The sequence below is a fragment of the Dipodomys spectabilis genome, unplaced genomic scaffold, assembly GCF_019054845.1.
Source record: "Dipodomys spectabilis isolate Male_0828 unplaced genomic scaffold, ASM1905484v1 ptg000125l, whole genome shotgun sequence".
Taxonomy (NCBI): domain Eukaryota; kingdom Metazoa; phylum Chordata; class Mammalia; order Rodentia; family Heteromyidae; genus Dipodomys; species Dipodomys spectabilis.
The window spans coordinates 7457420-7476305 of record NW_024870802.1 but is presented as its reverse complement, the minus strand read 5'-3'; the positions used below and the strand labels follow the sequence as shown (position 1 = coordinate 7476305).

The following is an 18886-nucleotide window of genomic DNA, read 5'->3' as shown; positions in this document are numbered from 1 at the left end:
TATAATTTTATATGATCAAGTTAGATACTCAATAAGCATAGACTCATTTTTAAACTAAATAAATCCATAAAAGTACTTAGTACAATGGCACATAACAAGCGATGTATAAGCAACAGCTTTGCCATTCTCTTTTTGACTAATTATTTTCTGCTTATTTTTTGCATTCTTTGCTCACCACTTACTAAAACCCTTAATGTAAACCCTCAAGGAAAACTTTAATCACTGAAAATTACTTAAATTTGTTTGGTAATAGAGCATTCACAAAGTTATTACAAAATATTTAAATATGGCTGAATTAAGACCATCTTTTTTTTTTTTTTTTGTCAGTCATGGGGCCTGAATTCTGGGCCTGGGCACTGTCCCTTAGCTCTTCAGCTCAAGGCTAGTGCTCTACCATTTGAGCCATGGCACTACTTCTGGCTTTTTCTGCTTATGTGGTACTGAGAAATCAAACCCAGGGCCTCAAGCAGACAAGGCAAGCACTCTACCACTGAACCACCTTCCCAGCCCCACGACCATCATATTTTAAAAGAAATGTGCTGGTAGTTTTACATGGGACTTGAATCTGAGTTAATGGTAAGAATCTGAATCTGAGTGTTGAAGTTTCCATAGTCTGCGTCTGTAGTAATTTTTCTCCTGAATTCCATTGCTGAATCTCTTACAGTACTTATTTCTAACAGTTATGATAGTCAGAAATCAACGTTTGCTGTGTGCTTACAATAAATGCAAGTTCTCACATACCGAATTCTATAAGATGAAGCATATAAATAAAGTGAACCCTAAAGTGTAACCAATGTATTTAAGGCCAAAAAATGTGGCAGGTATAATGTTCATGCAGTCTGTGCCTACTAAGCCTGTACCCTAACTATTGTCAACTGCCTTGATCATTAGCTACATGATGCAATCTACAGATGGAAAAACAGATGTATGAAGAAACCTAGTTTTGTTTTTCTTAGTAAAAGAAATATTAACTGAAACAGTTTTCAGGACCACCTGGTAGAGAACAAAGACTGGATTTTCCTTATCGTACAGAAAGGACAGAATGGATTTGAAGAAAGATGTGAGCAGTATGTGGAGAGATAATATGGGAAATGAGATGAATAGGGTGAGTCTAATTAAGGTATACTGCATGTGTATGTGTACATGTCAAAATGAAACTCCCTTGTACAACTAGTTGACATCAATTTTTCAAATGTAGAAGAAAATCTTTTCCATGGATCTAGTAGGAAAGAAAGTTTACTTTTAATCTATATTTCTGTTTGAATTTGAAGTGCTTTTCCTACAGACAGAATAGTGTTAGAGCTTATTTTGGGAATACACTCGGAGAACCATTTTTGTCTGTATATGTAGAATAGTAAACATTATATGGTTATTGATAACTAACAATAACTGTTATTGTTGTCTACTATTCTCCTTTCCTTGTTTTTCCTTGTCCTCTTCATATGGTTTCTGTCTTTTGCAGATTGAATAGAGAGCACCACATGTATGGTTTTAATTTTTTTCTCCCTTCTTTGCTGATCAGATGGATTTATTTTATATTTAGAAATTGCAATATACATTTATGATTACTCAAAGTCCAATTCTTCTTCCAAGTAATGGGTACACACTGCTTCTTGAGTAGTACAATTATTGGATAAAAAATGTTATTTGGGAGCTGGAAATGTGGCTTAGTGGTAGAGTGCCCTAGCATGAATGAAATCATGGATTTGATTCCTCAGTACCATAAACAGAAAAAGCCAGAAGTGGTGCTGTGGTTCAAGTGGTACAGTACTAGTCTTGATTAAAAGAAGCTCAGGGTCAGTGCCCAAATCCTTACTTAGTTCAAGCCTCAGGCCTGGCAAACATAGATAGACAGACAGACAGACAGACAGACAGACAGACAGACAGACAGACAGACAGACAGATAGATAGATAGATAGATAGATTGATAGATAGATTGATAGAATATATATTTCTAAATTCCTCTCACTCATCATTTACATCATTCATCTCAATGTTTAATAAGCACAAACACACACATATAATATCACATATATAAGCCTCCATAAAGCCGTTATTATTTTGAACAAACTAGTATTTGTTGGGTCAATTAGGAAAACAAATAAACAAAAAAGTATATTTACATATTTTTTATCTGATGGTCTTCCTTTCTGCAGATCTAAGTTTCTGACTTATACATTTTTCTTTGTCTCTGAAGACTTAATTTTTCCCTTGAGGTAGGTATCCTAGCAACAAATCCATCAAATTTTGTCAATCTAAGAAAGTCACTACTTCTCCTTGAAAGGCTAATTTGTCAGGGTATGTAAAGCTTATTGATATTCTCTTAATACTTTAACTATGTCACTCTATATTGGGCTTGCATGCATGGATTTGAGAGTGACAATGTAATTATTACTTTTTTTTTCTGTAATGGTCATGGGACTGAACTCTGGGCCTGGGCACTGTCCCTCAGCTCTTCAGCTCAAGGCTAGAACTCTACCACCTGAGCCACAGTGCCACTTCCAGCCTTTTCTGCTTATGTGGTGCTGAGGAATGGAACCCAGGGCCTCATGCATACAAGGCAAGCGCTCTGCCACTGAGCCACCCTCCCTGTCCTACCTTTGACCTTCTGTAATAAGGTATCCCTCCTTCCTAATACTTGACAGAGTGTTTATTTCACATCTTCGATTTTCCAAAATTCAAAAATGATATAGCTAACCTAGGTTTATTAGTTTGACATTTACTGTGTTGGTGTTCTCTGAGATTTTAGAACTATGGTTTGATGCTTGATACTATTTTTCAGAAATTCTCAATCATCTTTGCTTTATATAGCTTCAGTTCCTTTCTGCCTTTCTTCTCCTTGTGGTATGTTCATGGCAGGTCTGTTACCTGTTCCCAGTCACCCCATAGTTCAGGATAATTTTCAGGTTAATATTCAGGTTAATTTTTTCTTATGTTTTTAATTGTTTTTCAAATTTAGAAGGTCCTATTGGGATATCTTCAAGGCCAGATATTCACTTCTCAGTAGTGTTTTGTTTACTGATGAGTCACTGAATATACGCAACTCTGTTACAGTGTTGTTGATCTCTACCAGTACAATTATTTCTCAAATTTCCATCTCCTTGCTGATATTAACTGTCTGTTGTTGCATTTGGTCTACTTTTTCTATTAACGTGCTTAAGCTAGACATGTATGTGTGTACATTTACGTATTTGAAATGTAAGTCTTATAACTTCCAGTATTTATGCTCCAACATTTATGCTCCATCTGACAGTAGTTCTGTTGCTCATTTAGTCTCTTCAAATTGTTGGGTCTTTTGTTTTTGACTTGTATGCTTTGTATCTCTGACTATGTCTGAAACACTGTTAGAAGGAGCTGTAAGCAATAGGCCTTAAACAAGAGGGTGGGAATGGGGCATAGGATAGTATATTTTATGAGTTCTGATTAGGTCTCAGGATTTTGGTGAAATCCTGTACTGTGAAATTTAACAATGTTTCTTAGTTTTACTTCCCTGCTTATATGAGAAACTAGGCTAAAGAAATGGAGTCATATCTCTTCCACCATGTTGCTTAGCCCCTCATAAATTTCCAAGAGTTTTGGTTCTTCAAAGGGCAGATTTTGCTAAGTATGGCATGATGCTTTGCATTAATGAAAAATGTCACCATAAAATCTATTATCATATGTAATTCATAAATGGTAATAAACTGTTACTGATGCAAAAACCTATGCAAGCACAAATTAACAACAACAACAAACAACCAAAGGCAAAAACCAGACCACTGTGCCTTATTTGTTTAGCCACACAAATCCTCAGTCTTCCATGACAGAGTTGGTGCATACCAGGCTCCTTCTCCATTTGATGGGTGAATAATGCATGAAACTTAACTGATACACACTCTGAATCAGAGGTAAGCTGAACTGTACCATCAATATGACTTTAGAAAGTATCAAAACGACCTGAATTTCTTCACTCCAGAGTCATTGAAAAGGAAGATTCCCTATACCAGACCACAGAGCCCAACTACCAAGGTCACAAAGCAAAGACTCAATCTACAGAATTAAGAAAGCATCAAGATATTAGTCAAACCATACCAATGAGATGTTCTGAAAGTTGAACAGCATTGAGCACCTGTGGCATCTATGTTTCGTTTCTTTCCTAAAATCAGTAAGAACAACCAATTTCATTGTTCCTTAACCAATTTCATTGTTCCTGGTGCTCTTGACATAAAAATAGCTTCCAGTACCAAAGGCATACTGGCTGGCTCAGAGATCCTATTCTTTAATAATTTAGGATACACGAGGTTAAAGCAGTGAGAATAATTTAGGGTTTGGAAAATGTTTGTGAGTGAGCTGACATTTAAATAACTTCATTATCATTCATTGACAGACTTTTTTTTTAACCTGTCAGCAGGACTGATATTTCTATTACCATGCGATAACCAACCCCTGCACATTTTAAATACAGACACCAGATTCCATTAGTCTACCCCTGTCAAGAAAATATCTCCAAATCCATTTTTCATAATACCTCAAGAATATAATAGGCAATCTACATCAAACGATGACGTGGAGCTAAAGGAAATTGTCTCCTGCTTTCTAAGGATTCTGCTTTGAAATATGTTTGCTGTCAGCCTAAACATATAATTTAAATGTTCTGCTCAGGCATTATGATATATCCTCATCTGAACAAGTTTCTCTTTACTTCTTGGGCTTTCTGAGCTTTTCAGGTTAACTTGCAAAATAAACTTGTAATGTGGGAAGTCAGGGGCAGGGAAGGGAGTCAAACACTGCATTTATGAAAGTCATGTATTTGATATAAATATATTTTTCTCTTACATAATTTACAGAACTTGTAATATATTTTTAAAAGGTCTGTTCTTAAAGGAACCTGTACTCATGTGTTAATGAATTTTTAAAACTTTTCTTTGTTCTGATCTGTCTGGGTATTATCATTCATTAGTTCCAACTTCATGCTGTGTTGTTAATGCTTCCTGCCAGAATGAGCTTCAAGATGAACACAATATGAGCAAAGTCCTCCACTTCTTCTTGGTATGAGTCTTTTGGGGGTATTGAAAGGGCCTGAACAGTTGGTAAAAGATGCTACAAAACATTCCCCAGATGTACAAGACATTGATTCTTCACCACCAGGCTTAAATGTAGACTATTGAGATTTAATCTGATTATTATAATTTTACTATAGCAGTACAATGTGAGGCTTTGTTCATTCTTTTACTCAACAATTATTTATGGAGCATCTCCTAGGTTTCCAGACTTTGTTCTGGTACTGGTATAATAAAATAAAGGAAAACTGCATGAACAATTGGTGTTCTCACGGAGCTAAATTCTAGAGAAAAGAGACAGATTACACACACACACACACACACACACACACACACACACACACACACACACACACACACACACACACGTTAAACAAATGCAATTCAGAAGGTGGTAAATCCAGAATCAAGAAAAGCAGAATACAGAAAATAAAGTAAAAGCTAGGGTAACTTTTATTTAGCATGGTCAAATCATCTCTACAGAGGCATTTTAGACTAATTCTGAAGGATGTATTTGGTCTAGGTGCCAATGTTGAGGAAAAGTATGACAGGCAGAGGGAAAAGCAAATGTCAGGTCACCATGACAGATCCACACTCGGGGCATGAAACAAGGGGTAAGTAGGTGACCATAAGGTACAAGAGAGGAGGAGAGATGCTATGACAGTCACCAAGTACCTAGATCACCTTGAGCCCTGGGACATGTGAAGTCAGTCACCTGGGCATCCCGAGAATGGGAAGAACATGAACATATAATAATGTAATGGAATAAAGGTTATGGAGTTAAGACTTGAGAACTTAGTCCACACGCCTGCAAAGTGCAGCTATTAATGGTGTTTGCTCGGTAAGGTTGCTGCAAGAGTAAGGTAAGAAGGCCTAAGCTTGCTGGAAGCATTTATCAGGACAAACACTTACTTTTGTTTTTCAGATAGTTAATTCATTACAAATTACCTGTAGGACACAGTCAGAAGACTCCATCTGAAGGTAACAGAACAAACATAAGACATTGGCCTAGACTTATTTTGTGATCTTAATTTCCAAAGGAAGAAACATGCAGAGAAAAAGAAAGAATGAAGATACATTGTAATTTATTTATTTATTTCGCAGTCATGGGGCTTGAACCCAGGGCCTGGGCCCTGTCCCTGAGGTCTTTGTGCTTAAGGTTAGTGCTCTACTACTTTGAGCCACAGCACCATTTCTGGTTTTCAAGTGATTTATTGGCTGGCAAACCATAACCCTCAGATCTCAGCCTTCTGAGTAGCTAGGATTACAGGAATGAGCCACCAACACCCAGCTTGTAACTTCTTAATCTTTAAACCATTTCCTAGGAAATTTATCAGGGCCTGTGTCAATTGTAGGTCGGTCTTCAGATGAGATCGGGTGTGTTCAGGGTGGTATGGCCGTAGACATGTAGGTCGGTCTTCAGAGATGACAACTATACAGACTTGAAAACCAGATTCCATCTTCATAAAGCATCCAGGAGATGGTTTTTAACATAGTGATATGGTGACTTTTTTTTTGGATAGCTCAGTCTTCCCAACATCATGACTTACTTAAACTCTTCCTAAAACATTTTGGCCCTATAACTTATTATTTATCATCATTGCCATTTCCAGAACCACATATCTATTACCTATGTATTTATCTACCTATCATCTATCCATCTATCATCTACATACATTTCTGTTTTTATGTTCCCATTTTCAAAACTATATTTACCACTCCACTGTACATTATTTTCCATTTCCAATAGCTGGCTCCAATTGTTAATTACACCAATAACTCCTTCAACTTGGGGCCTTTGTACTTTTCTCACTTTAGAACATTTAGTGTTTATATGCCTACTGTACAAGAAAAGTGATTAAGGGTCACCCTTCCAAAAAGAACAAGAGCCAGGACTTGTCACAGTAATGGGTTCTGAAGTTGCCAATGCAGGCTTTGCCAATGACCTGCTGAGTGACCTTGGGCAAATTGCCAAACCTCTCTGGACTGTGCTTTAATAATGTTGATTGACCTCGTGAGATTGCCAGAAGAAATCACTAATCAACTTGATGGTAAAACAGTCAATATAGAACACTTTATAAATATTTACTAATATACAATGAGCTCACTGCCTCTGAAAGCCAAATGATTTGCATAATCACAGAAAACTCTGAGCCCTACAATAGTAGTTAATACTATAAATGAACGTTTCTTTCCTGCTCTTAAACATCACTAACATTCTAGGATGGTGTAAGGGTGTTTTCTGTTTGTTTGTTTCATTCTTTTTTAATAAAATCTTAAGAGAAGGAGATGAAGTAGATCATTGAAGCTTTAGAGTCACCTACAAGGCAAAGAAAACAAGGACTGTATGTAGGCCACTTAAGTGGTAAAATTGCATGCAGGGAAGAAAAGCAGTCTTATGGCATTCTTATAATGAAGTATGTATATGGCACTGATCACTCAACAGAGGACAGCAGGAGACTGGCTACTCTCTTACTGTGCATAGAGAATTTGGTAAAATAAACAAGTATCCTATCTCAGGAGCATGTACAAGAAGCGATTAGCCTTTCCAATAGAAAGACTGGTATGTCCATGTTTCTATAAGTAGGCAGACGAAAATGCAATAGTATTGTATTCTAAAAGATTGTTTGCTAGATAACTTTGTGTTGGGTGGCTTTGGAAGCTTTATCTGAGTAGACAGCTGGGGACAGGAGGAGTTGGACTGTGGTTTGTGTGGCTTTTCTAGTGAGGGGGGATGCTATTTGGAGATTGTGGTTGTGTAGCAAGGGGTGCAGAGGAGGGAACATGGCTATGCAGATAGGAGCCTGGGAATACCGGGAAAGTGCCCTGCTCTGCTGCGGCTGGCAGGGCTGTGTATCAGAAGCCTAAGACACCTACAGTGCCAGGTATTTTTGCAGAGCCACAAGAGATAAGCTCATAGCTCAGAGGGTGATAGGGATAGGAGGCAGGCAAGAATATCTGTGCTATGTAAGAAAAGAAGTTGGGATGTAACTGTGTGTAACAAGAAGGCATAGGAGAATGGGAAAATGTGTCCGGAAGTGACCACATTTTTAGAGGATCATTTTGGCTGCCAGGGGAAGATGAACATAGGACAAAAGCAGAAAAGCAGGGACATCAGTTAAGTGATAAGGTTTCTTAGACTAAGAAGCTATGGCATTAATCATTCTTGGGCTTGACTTTTTGGTTGGCACTTAATGGCTATCCTCAAATTATCATTTGCACAAAAATGTAGCCATAGGTAATTACTTATAAATACCCATGATGTTAATTTATTGCTTATATTAATACCTAGTAATAACAATAATTTCCTTCATATAAGTTCTTCTTAATGCATATTTAATGCTCAAGCCTTCCTCTTTACTTAAAACTAGGCAATCCTGAAGACACGTTAGTTAAAGATATATATATGTGTGTGTATATATATAATATATATTATATATATATATAAATGAAATCTGCTTCTCTAACATGGAGGTTGCAGGTTTGACAATCTACATGAATAATTCAATACTGTATTAGTTATGTTTTATTATTATCATTTACTTCAACTTGAACTATGGTTTCAGAGTTATGGGCTTTTTTTTTAATCAGCAAGAGCTCATCCATCACTGTGCATCTCTTGGATTTTCCAGCTTATAAAACTTGCTATTTATGGCAACAATTGTGATGGGAAATGAGAATCAGTATTTTGCTCCCCTGACATCTAACCTTAGGTCAATCACAGGATCTAGAGATGCGTTTTTTTTTTTTTTTTGCAGGAAATGAAATGAAAGTTCATAGTTGAAGATTCATGCCAGTCTACTACTCAAGGAAATACCCTCTCTGGCCGCTCCCCCGAAGAAAAATGTGGGTGGTAATGTGACCAGCGCATCAAAGCTACCCAGAGTGGGTGGCTGAGAGATAATAGACAGGATGCACAGGTGTTTTGGCATCGCAGTACATGAGCCTAATTTTCTAAAAATGAGTTATGATCTCCCAAAGTCCTATGCAGAGATGGCCTGGGGAAAAGTCTCTGGGATTCACTACTTAATTCACTCTTCAGCTGTTTACTGAATGCCGTTGATGAGGTCTGCTCTGCTTCCAAACTTCTTTCCCAGTTTCAGTGTAACTTCTCCCTACTCTTGCCAATCCCATCACTGTGGCCATCAACTCAATCAACCTTTCCATCCTGGTACCTGAAGATGCACACATCTCTTAATGCCATTAGCAGTTTTGCCTGGAGAAAGCTTTCCGAGGACATACACCGGCCTGTACAGCTTCATTTGCTTAATGCCTAGCAGAGGCTTGAAATACTGAGATATTGATTTAATGTTCATAATAATCAGGTTAATGAGCCCTACTTACTAGTCCTGTCCTTCTGAGGACATTTATTACAAAACATGGTTTAAAAATGTTTATAGGGACCTTTGCTTTTGCCAGACCTGATTTTTATACAAAATATGAATTTAAAAAAATCAATACTTCCTGAAGTTTAGGGAGCAAAACATTATGCGTTCAAGATATTTAAAGGAAAAAAGTCAAGCATCAGTCTACTTTGGAAGGACAGAATTTCTGAAGGATAGAATATTTGAAGGTAGAATTTGATTTCTACATAAAACGGATATAACTCCAAGCAGGAAAGGGGAGCCTATGCAGAGATGGCAAGCAGCAGATAATGAAATGAACATTTGATCTTCACATCACAGCGTTCCTCTGGGATATGTGGAGTTAGGGACCTAGGGTGGGGCTCCAGAATAGTCAAGCCACCCTTACCATGAAGCTTAAGTGAGCAGCGCTCCACTAACATGAATAAAGTATACAACACAAAGACCTGCTGCGGTGCTGGGGTGCTGGTGTACTGACTGGGTACAGAACAAAGCAGCAATGGGAGGAAGTAGCCCCAGAGCAGAAGGATTCTTGTATGCCTTCTGGCAAGGTACTCTGATGGACACCATTGTTATTTTACTGATGGTAAAACAATTCCCAAAGAATTGAAAGGTGTCAGTGCCAGTATGTGTGACTCTAAAGTCTTACAGAGCCACCACTCTAATCTCCTACTAGCTGAGAATGAACAGATGTTACTAGTTTCTTCCTCGCTCCTAGACCACAAGTCTTCCCATATTGTATGTCATAAGGTACTAGGTGATCTAGGGCCTTTGCTTTTGACAAACTATTACCTTGCATTTGCAGACCAAGAACAGATAGGGCTTCCTTGACATCCAGTTATGACCTATCTATTTCCAAGCTGATGTATATTTGCAATTCCAGCTACTAGGGAGGTGAATAAGGATCTTGAGTTGGAGTACAGTTGGGGCAAAGTTAATAAGACCTATCTCAAAACAAAAGGGCTGGGGATATATTCAAGGACACTTGCCTAGTATTAACAATGTCCTGGTTTCGATTCTAGTGTGTGTGTGTATGTGTGTGTGTGTGTATATATAATATAAATTGTTTGTCTTTGGAGGGGGACACAGAAAAAGATGAACAAATACAACAGTGGTACGCCCTAGACACTCTGTGGAAAAAGAACTGTACGTGTTGTGCGTGGGGACGGGAGGGAAAACCTGGGAGAGAGAGGGAGGGGGAGACATGGTTCAGAAAGAATTGTACTCATTACTCATTACCTGATTCACATCACTGTAACCCATCTGTATATCAACTCTATAGCAACAATAACTAAAATAAAAATAGATAAATGAAAATAAAATTCTATTACTTTGTCAAAGCTACTTAGCTCAGATGCCACTACACTCTAGAAATTTCTTTGTCACATTAGGGGATATATTAAGGTTGTCATAAAAAATTGGGGTTACAGTAACTATAGTTGCTAAAATCAGGGCACTATCCTGAAAGGCATTATGCAGGTGCTCCTAAAGATGATGGAAGAAGAGGCAGAAGAGGAAGTGAGAACAACTCTGGGTGAGGAGATGGTAAACAATTGTTGGATTAAAGATGGAGAGGACTAGGGGAGAGAAGGTGTAGAGGGGTTGCAGCAACATACAACAAGCCTTAGCTAGCAGGCAGCAAGACACAGTGACCTCAGATCTACAGCCTAAAGACTGGATTCACTTAATTACTGGAATACATAGAAGGGACATTCCCCCCTAACTCCCAGGTCACAACTTATTTCAGCATTATAACCCTAAAGAAAATTCTATGTTTGCTTAAATCTCTGATTGGCAGAACTGTAAAGTTATACGAGAATATTCTTTTAAGCTGCTAAGTGTTCAGTCATTTGTAGGCAGCAGTAGAAAACTCCTATGTTTCCATGAGAGATATCATTTCTCATAAGGCTGATAATAACAGACCTGGACAGGTAAAGGCTTAGGTAGCCAGAATGCAAATTGTGTCATTATTTTCATTTGGAACCTGGGTCAGATATTGATCAGCCTCCAATCACAGTACGAAATGAATTGCTTGTGCATGAGAATTAAATGTTAGGTGTTGTACGAGGATGCCCTGTTCTCAAAAAGTCGTGAGAAGAGCTAGTGTTCCTCAGCCACATTTACCTTTAGCAAATATTGTGAAACAAAAACTATCCTTGGAACTAAAGAGCTACACATTAATCATTTCTTTGTGTGTTAAGAAAAGTAAAATATCTGCAAGCTTATAGGGAAAACAGCATTTCTCCGTTGAGAAGCTCCTAAATATAATGCCATTAAAAGTCACTAAGGAGCCAGCTCTCTAAAGCACAGTTTCCCTGACATTTACAGAGTTAGGAGGAGGTTACTAATGCTTAAAAACCCAAATCCTGGAATAGAAAGAAAGTCTCAAAAATTCCTAAATGTGCTTGGATATCTGCCGTTCAATAACCTTTCTGTGGTTATGGCAATTTATTTGGGAGTTTAAGTCAGAGAATTATGTTAAGCATGCTTGAAATGCTGCAAGATAAACAAGGAATAGGTAAAGACGAAGAAGCAGGAGAAAGAAAACAGAACAAAAAAATCAAAGCATCTTTTCCTGTGGAAATGTGAAGAATTATTTGTGATCCTAAAACAGAATAAATTCCTGCAACAGAGATGACCAAAAAAGGGACTAGCTTGGGATAGGAAAGATACCAGTCTGAGAGAGGGAGACCTTCATTCACCTCCCCAGTGGTTCATTTGCAACATGACTTTTAGTCATTCCCCTCTCTTACTTAAGTTTCAATGTATTTCTCTTCGAACAAGAGTCTGTCAATACTGAAGGTAGTGTTAATAAACATCTACTCTTCTCTGTCTTGCTCACTGTTGGATACAAAAGCTCCAAGGGTGATAAATATATTCCAAGTTGACTAATTCCATTCCTGATGTTTAACCTTTTCTGAGAGAAGAGCTTGCATCCCATTATTTTTTGTTAAAGGCCAGAGAAGGAAATTCATTAACATCTCTTAGTCATTTGTTCCAGTAACATCATTTATACCAGAAATACTCCGTTCAAATTCCTCCTAATAAAACGCAAACCTATTATCTATCCACAACATGTACTCAAGGAGAGGATAAGAAATTAAAACGACATAGCTAATATGGTTAGAGACCAATAGGCTTAACTGAAAGAGCTGAGAAGATTAAAGTTCATTGCCAACATTCTTAGTCAGCATCACACTAAATTTCTTAAGCTGGTATGCCATCTATCCCCAGTCGATTAGCAATAATTAGGATAATAATCCTTCCTTGATATTCACAGATAAGTTCAATCAATGCACACACACACACACACACACACACACAAATTTTTTTTCGCATAACAGGGCCTCTGAAAAATACAGTGGACAGGTAATGTACTGAACACCTAGAACCTGGCTGAATGAGAAGTGACTGAACCGTAGGAACACCACTCTCTCTCCTCAACCAATTAACGGTGAGTCTATACAGAATGGGCTACTTGGAGGGGAGATCTAGTGGGAGGAAGGTGGTGACTGAAGGCAGGCATTTGCACAATAGATCTTGACACACTGTCTCTTCCCACCCCTCTCTGCTCCCTGGCTGACATGAAGTGAGCCATTTTCCTCTGCCTTGCCCTTCTCCATAGTATTTCTACGTTAGCCCTGGCCTAAAAGCAATGGAGTCCCAAGACCATGGGCTGGAACCTCTGAAGTAGTAAGTCAAAACTAATGTCTCTTCCTTCAATTGTTCCTCATATTCAGGTATCTTGTCACAGCAAGGGAAGGTGGATTAGCATCTCTGAAAGCAATCTCACTGAAAAAAAAATAGGTTTACATCATTTAAAAACTCAATAAAGACACTGGTGATTATCAGAACTCATTACCCGATTTACTAAAGGTGCTTCTTGAGTTGTGTGTCTTCCTACAAAACCTGATCCATCTGTGTCTTCCTATAAAATTCAGTAACTACCAAATATGGCTTGTAATTGACCAGGTTCAACAGCCTGAATCTTTCAAACTTGGCAGCTGGTGGTATAGAGCAATAACTAACAAACCGTTTTTTTTTTTTTTCCTCTTGAAGTTAAGTCACTAGTTTTACTACTTGGTTTTGGGAACCATAAAGTTTCTTTTTAGGCCACTCTGCTTTTGAAGCACAAATCGGTCATAAGTAATGCAAACAGATGGGATCAGCTGTTTTCCCATAAAACTTCATTAAGATAGGCAGAATTTGGGCCCAGTTAGCAGACTTGGTCTAGAATATACTGGTAAGAATTCTTTCTTGTTGACTCTTGGGTTTTTATTCTGAGATTACACACACAGACATGCAGATATACAGACACACACACACACATCTACACACACACACATCTAATACGAGTAGCATAAAAATAATGGTTGTTACAAAGGGGTATTTCTTCAGAGAAATTTAGTAAAAATCAGTAAGTTAGCAACAAAATTCCATTGGATAGAAATGCAGCACAGGACCAGATTTTGAACTATGTACTTATGATTGTTGAGAAAGAAACTCAAATGACTGAACCAAAAAATGTCTGGTAAAACCTTCATAGAATCAAATTCCTTTCTGATTATACTAAAGGAGTTTCACCACATACACATAATTGTTATCATTCCAACTCCCCAAGACATACGATATTCAGAGATAATTGTTCAAACACAACAGAGGTTCAACAGAGATTGTATGAACCGTTGACAGGAGATATGTCCGAGCCTCCTCTGCTTCCAGTGACATTTCATGGTATCCAGATGTCTTTCAATTTGACTCGATTTGATAAGTGCCACTTTCAGCCAACCTAAGATGCACATCTGATCTGCATAAGCACAGTCTAATCCCTAACTCTGTTTCAGAACAGAAGGTGAAGTTCAGAAGTCTAGCATATTTCTTTATTAGTAATATTAAACATACCTTCACGAATTTTCCAAATGGTTTCCATATTTCTTCCTGCAAATACTATATCATGCTCAAAGATTATGCGGGTCAATCGAAGAGCTAATGTTTAAAATTATAAAACAAATAGTAATTGGAAATCTATTGACCAATGGTCCCGATTTATATCTGCTAATGTCAGATACACTCATTTCCTGGACTTAAGCTTCTCTGACTCAAGGAGATAGAGAAAATAATGGTTCTTTTGACCTTGCACAGGTAAGTTGACCTTTCATACTGAGTCATAGCAGGAAGAACCTGGCTTGTTCAATGGTTTTATAAGTTAGGATCTGTGATCAAAGCACAGAATCTTGCTCAAACTTCACAATAGATCATAGCTGGAGTTCTCTGCCAATAGATTGTTATTTTCCCTGTTGGAACATCCATCATGTCCCAGGCCACCTATGTCAACAACATTGCTTCTTCTCTCTACTTGTGGGAACTACTTTGCATTCGGGAAGTTGTCAAAATTCCTTCCTCCCTTGCATACTCTTCTCCACTCTGCCTCCTTGGTCTCATTCTAGACACAAAAACCACGCACTCCAAACATGTGCTGTGGAAACCAGAGTTCCTGGATTCCACTGAGATGAAAATTTAAGCCTTCAATTCTGTTACACAGTATTTTGAATAGTAACGGGTTCCTGTGGAGAAAACTTTCAAATAGAATTCTGAAGCAATACAACATTATCTCAGTTCTGTCTTTCTTTGGCAACATCAAAGATTTTCTCCTCTTATATTTTGGGAAAATGTTCCTATTCAGCAAAGAAACATCGCCTTCACATCCTTTCCTTTTCTTTTCACATCTATGGACAGTATTTAGAGAGATTTCAATTTCTGTTAGTAATACGGGCAATTGATCCACACTGAAGAGAATTTAATCACATCTTGGTGACAAATTTAGCTTAAAGCAGATTTTCACTTAAGACTTTCCAAGTAAATTTCTGTTGAAAAGGTCACTTTCTAACATTTGTCAGTTAAATCCCACATCAGGCAAATTAAATGCTCCTCTCCCTGTCTGAAGCACAAACACTTTCAACACGGAATATGGGTGTGAATTAGGGAAGCCTCTCAAAGAACGTAAAACTGGAGAGATTTTTTTCTATTTGTTTTCAGAAGACGACCTGAATATTTGCTCATTCAAGAATTAGTTTTTACTAAAAAGGTATCATGATGGTAGTTGAAAAGACAATACTATCTGAATGATAAAGATCAGTTGTCTACAAGACTACAAGTATTTGAACACAAGTATCGAGAAAAGAAGTAGGGGAAAGTTTCATATAATGTTAATTTGGAAGGGGGAGGTACCAGATCTCATTCTATAAAGCCCAGGCTGGCATCATACTTTCTACCTCCTGAGTGCTGCGATTACAGGAAGTTATAACACACCCATCTGTTTTAAAGTTTTTTTTTAAGGTTATAATTCTTTAGAAAAAAGCAAAATCAGCACTGAAATTAACATGCAATAATCAAGGAGACAGTGATAAAATCATGGTCCCACCTTAGGTTGCAGGTAGTGTGTATATATATATATATATATACATATATATATATATATATATATATATAATTTTTATTTATTTATTTTTGAATTTCTTTGTTTCTTTGCCAGTACTAGGACTTGAGTTCAAAGCCTCATGCTTGCTCAGTTTCCTTGCTCAGCTATTGCTCTACTACTTGAGTCACACCTCCAGCCTGGGATTTTGCTGTTTGATTTTTAAATTGTTATTGTAGAAGTGATATTCAGAGGGTAACAGTTACATGCGTCAGGTAATGAGTACATTTCCTTTGAACTTTGTCTCCCCTTCCTTCGCTCTCTCTGAGTTTTTCCCTCTTATCCCTACTCACAAGACGTACAGTTCAATTTCCAATACTGTCTAATAAGTCCCATTGTTGTATTTGTTCACCCTTTTCTGTGCTCCTCCCTTAGATTCCCAAAGACAGAAAAACAAACAACAGGAAAAGAAAACAAAAACAGCAACAACAGCAACTAAAAAAAAAAATCTCTTGTTTCCTTTTCTTGGAGTTCATCTTGTGAAGTAAACTTTATATGATCCTATGTGCATAGCTGTTGAGCCTGTGTGATTCAGTCGTATGCATATGCCCCTGTGGGAGGGTGTGTCTCAATGTGGGAATGTCTGGAGAGAGAACTGTATAATTGATCATGTCCCAGTGTATATTTTTTTAATCATTCAGTGTGTTTGCTTGTAGATTTACAGGCACATTCTGGTTACCACAATTGAGGGAAAGCATGCAACCTGTGTTTCTTGGGATCTGGCTTAACTTGCTTAATATGATTTTTCCAGCCCAACCATATTCACTGCAGCATTGTTTACCATAGCTAAGATATGGGATCAGATGTCCCTTAGGGAATGAATGGATCAAGAAAATGTGATATAGATATACAATATAATTCTACTCATCCTTCACAAAGAGTGATATCGTACCACTCACAAGGAAATGGAAAGACTTGGAAAAATTATATCTTATATTATTATTTTTTAGCCAATCCTGGGCTTGAACTCAAAGACTGGGCACTGTCCTTGGGCTTCTTTTCTTCAAGGCTAGGACTCTAGCGCTTGAGCCACAGTGCCACTTCAGGCTTTTTCTGTTTCTGTGGTACTGAGGAATCAAACCCAGGGCTTCATGCATGCTGGGTAAGCACTCTACCACTATGCCACATTCCTGGCCCCAAAAATTATATTTTAAAACCTCAAAATCTTGGCTAGTTTGGATTCCTAGAAGAAAGCTTTTTGGACCACAGAGCCTAGTAGACGCAATTAATTTAGACTTACAGGGAGTGCTACAGTTATCACATTTTCCCTTAACTTCTGTTTTATAATTTTTACAACATATATAACTTACTTTTAATAAAGTTTTCAGGGTGAGAGAGAAAGAGCGTACTTGGATAAAAAGGGAACAGATTATTTTTCAATTTTCTCCAGCTTGCTTCAGATCAAACAGGACTGGGTATTCTGGTTTCCTTCCTTTTTGGTTCTCAATTATTAAAAGATAAACAATTTAAATATTCATGGCCAAATATCTATAAAGTGATTTTTACCCATGTCATCAACAGCAAAGGACAGATATTTGACAGGTCTTTCAACAAGACTCTGGTAAGAACGCTCATTGCATCATTTGTATGTGTATTTAGTAATATAAAATGTGATACTGTGGTAGCCAGGAGGAATCTTTTCTCTCAGAAATTCTTAGAATTGCACACTCACGTGTATGTGTGCACACACACACAAATACACATGCATACACACACACATGCACACAAACCATCCTCAGATTAAGTGGCAATGTTCACTGAGCTATCCTAAGATTACTGAGAAGTCTGTCTTTCCCAAGCACCCTGTAATTACTATTGATTTGTTCAGTTCATTGTAACTCAACTTACCTATTACTAGGAAAGGTGGACAGATGATGTTAAAGATCCTGGGTACCTACCTGCTCTGCAGGTATCAGTCATTAGGAATAAACAATATCACAAGCTTCAGGCCTATGGAACATACATCTTCTTTCCAAAGACTATAACTGGGAAACTACAAATAGCTTTAAGTGGAAGCATCTGTATTCTAAGTGTAATATGGAGGTTCATATTTGTCAGACACTCCATATAACCAAACAAAGTAAGGAGAGGAGAGTAGGGCCCATAAACCAGCAGTCATTTATTAAGATATCTTGGGTTGAGGACCATTCTAGGGAGGAAATACTGTGCAGAAAAATGAGAAACTCACGAGTACCACAACCTTGTAAAAACAGTTGTCTGTGTAGATGAGAGCCAATGACTTCTGAAACAAGGTTTAAAAGCCAGTTAGAGCCAGGCACTGGTAGCACATGCCTGTAATCTTAACTACAAGGAGGCTGAGATCTGAGGATCACGGTTCAAAGCCAGCCCGGGCTGGTTTATTAGACTCTCCAATAAACCTCTAGAAAACTGGAAGTGGCACTGTGGCCTGAGGAAGAACACTTGCCTTGAGCTGAATAGCCCAGGGACAGCGCCCAGGCCCATAGTTCAAGCCCCATGATCAACAAAAGAAAAAAAAACAGTGAGAATGTAAGAATGGATTCCTACAAAGATGAACTAATTTAGCAGTGATACTCCCTAGACACTATGTTGAAAATTAACTGTACAACTTGGGGGAAGGGGGCAATTAGGAGGGAAAAAAAAGTAGAGAAAATGAGTGCAGAGTTAAACACTATTCAAAAAGAAATGTACTCATTACTTGACCTATGTAACTGCAATAAAATTACAATAAAAATTTAAATGAAAAAAAGTCAGTAACAAAAAACCCCAAATGCCAACAAAGTATCAATGGACACAAGTGTAACATAAGATTACTGTATTAATATTAATTAACATAAGTTAACATTGATTAGCAATTAGCCATCATGATAATCTAATATATGGTTAAATAGTGAATAGATTCAGTAACATTCAATGAAAATGTAAAACTCTGTAACCCTTCAACAGGGTAATTAAGATGACATCACAAATGTGTTCATACTATCTTGAGATAATGCCACTATAGGAACTCAGCAATGATTCACATTATC

At 37.6% G+C, this 18886-nt stretch overlaps 1 protein-coding gene across 4 annotated transcripts in view; it reads right to left on the bottom strand.

Moving 5' to 3' along the window:
* Nucleotides 1-18886, bottom strand: part of Sorcs1 (sortilin related VPS10 domain containing receptor 1) — a 514871-nt gene that overhangs the window by 238524 nt on the left and 257461 nt on the right. The gene's annotated exons all lie outside the window — the stretch shown is intronic.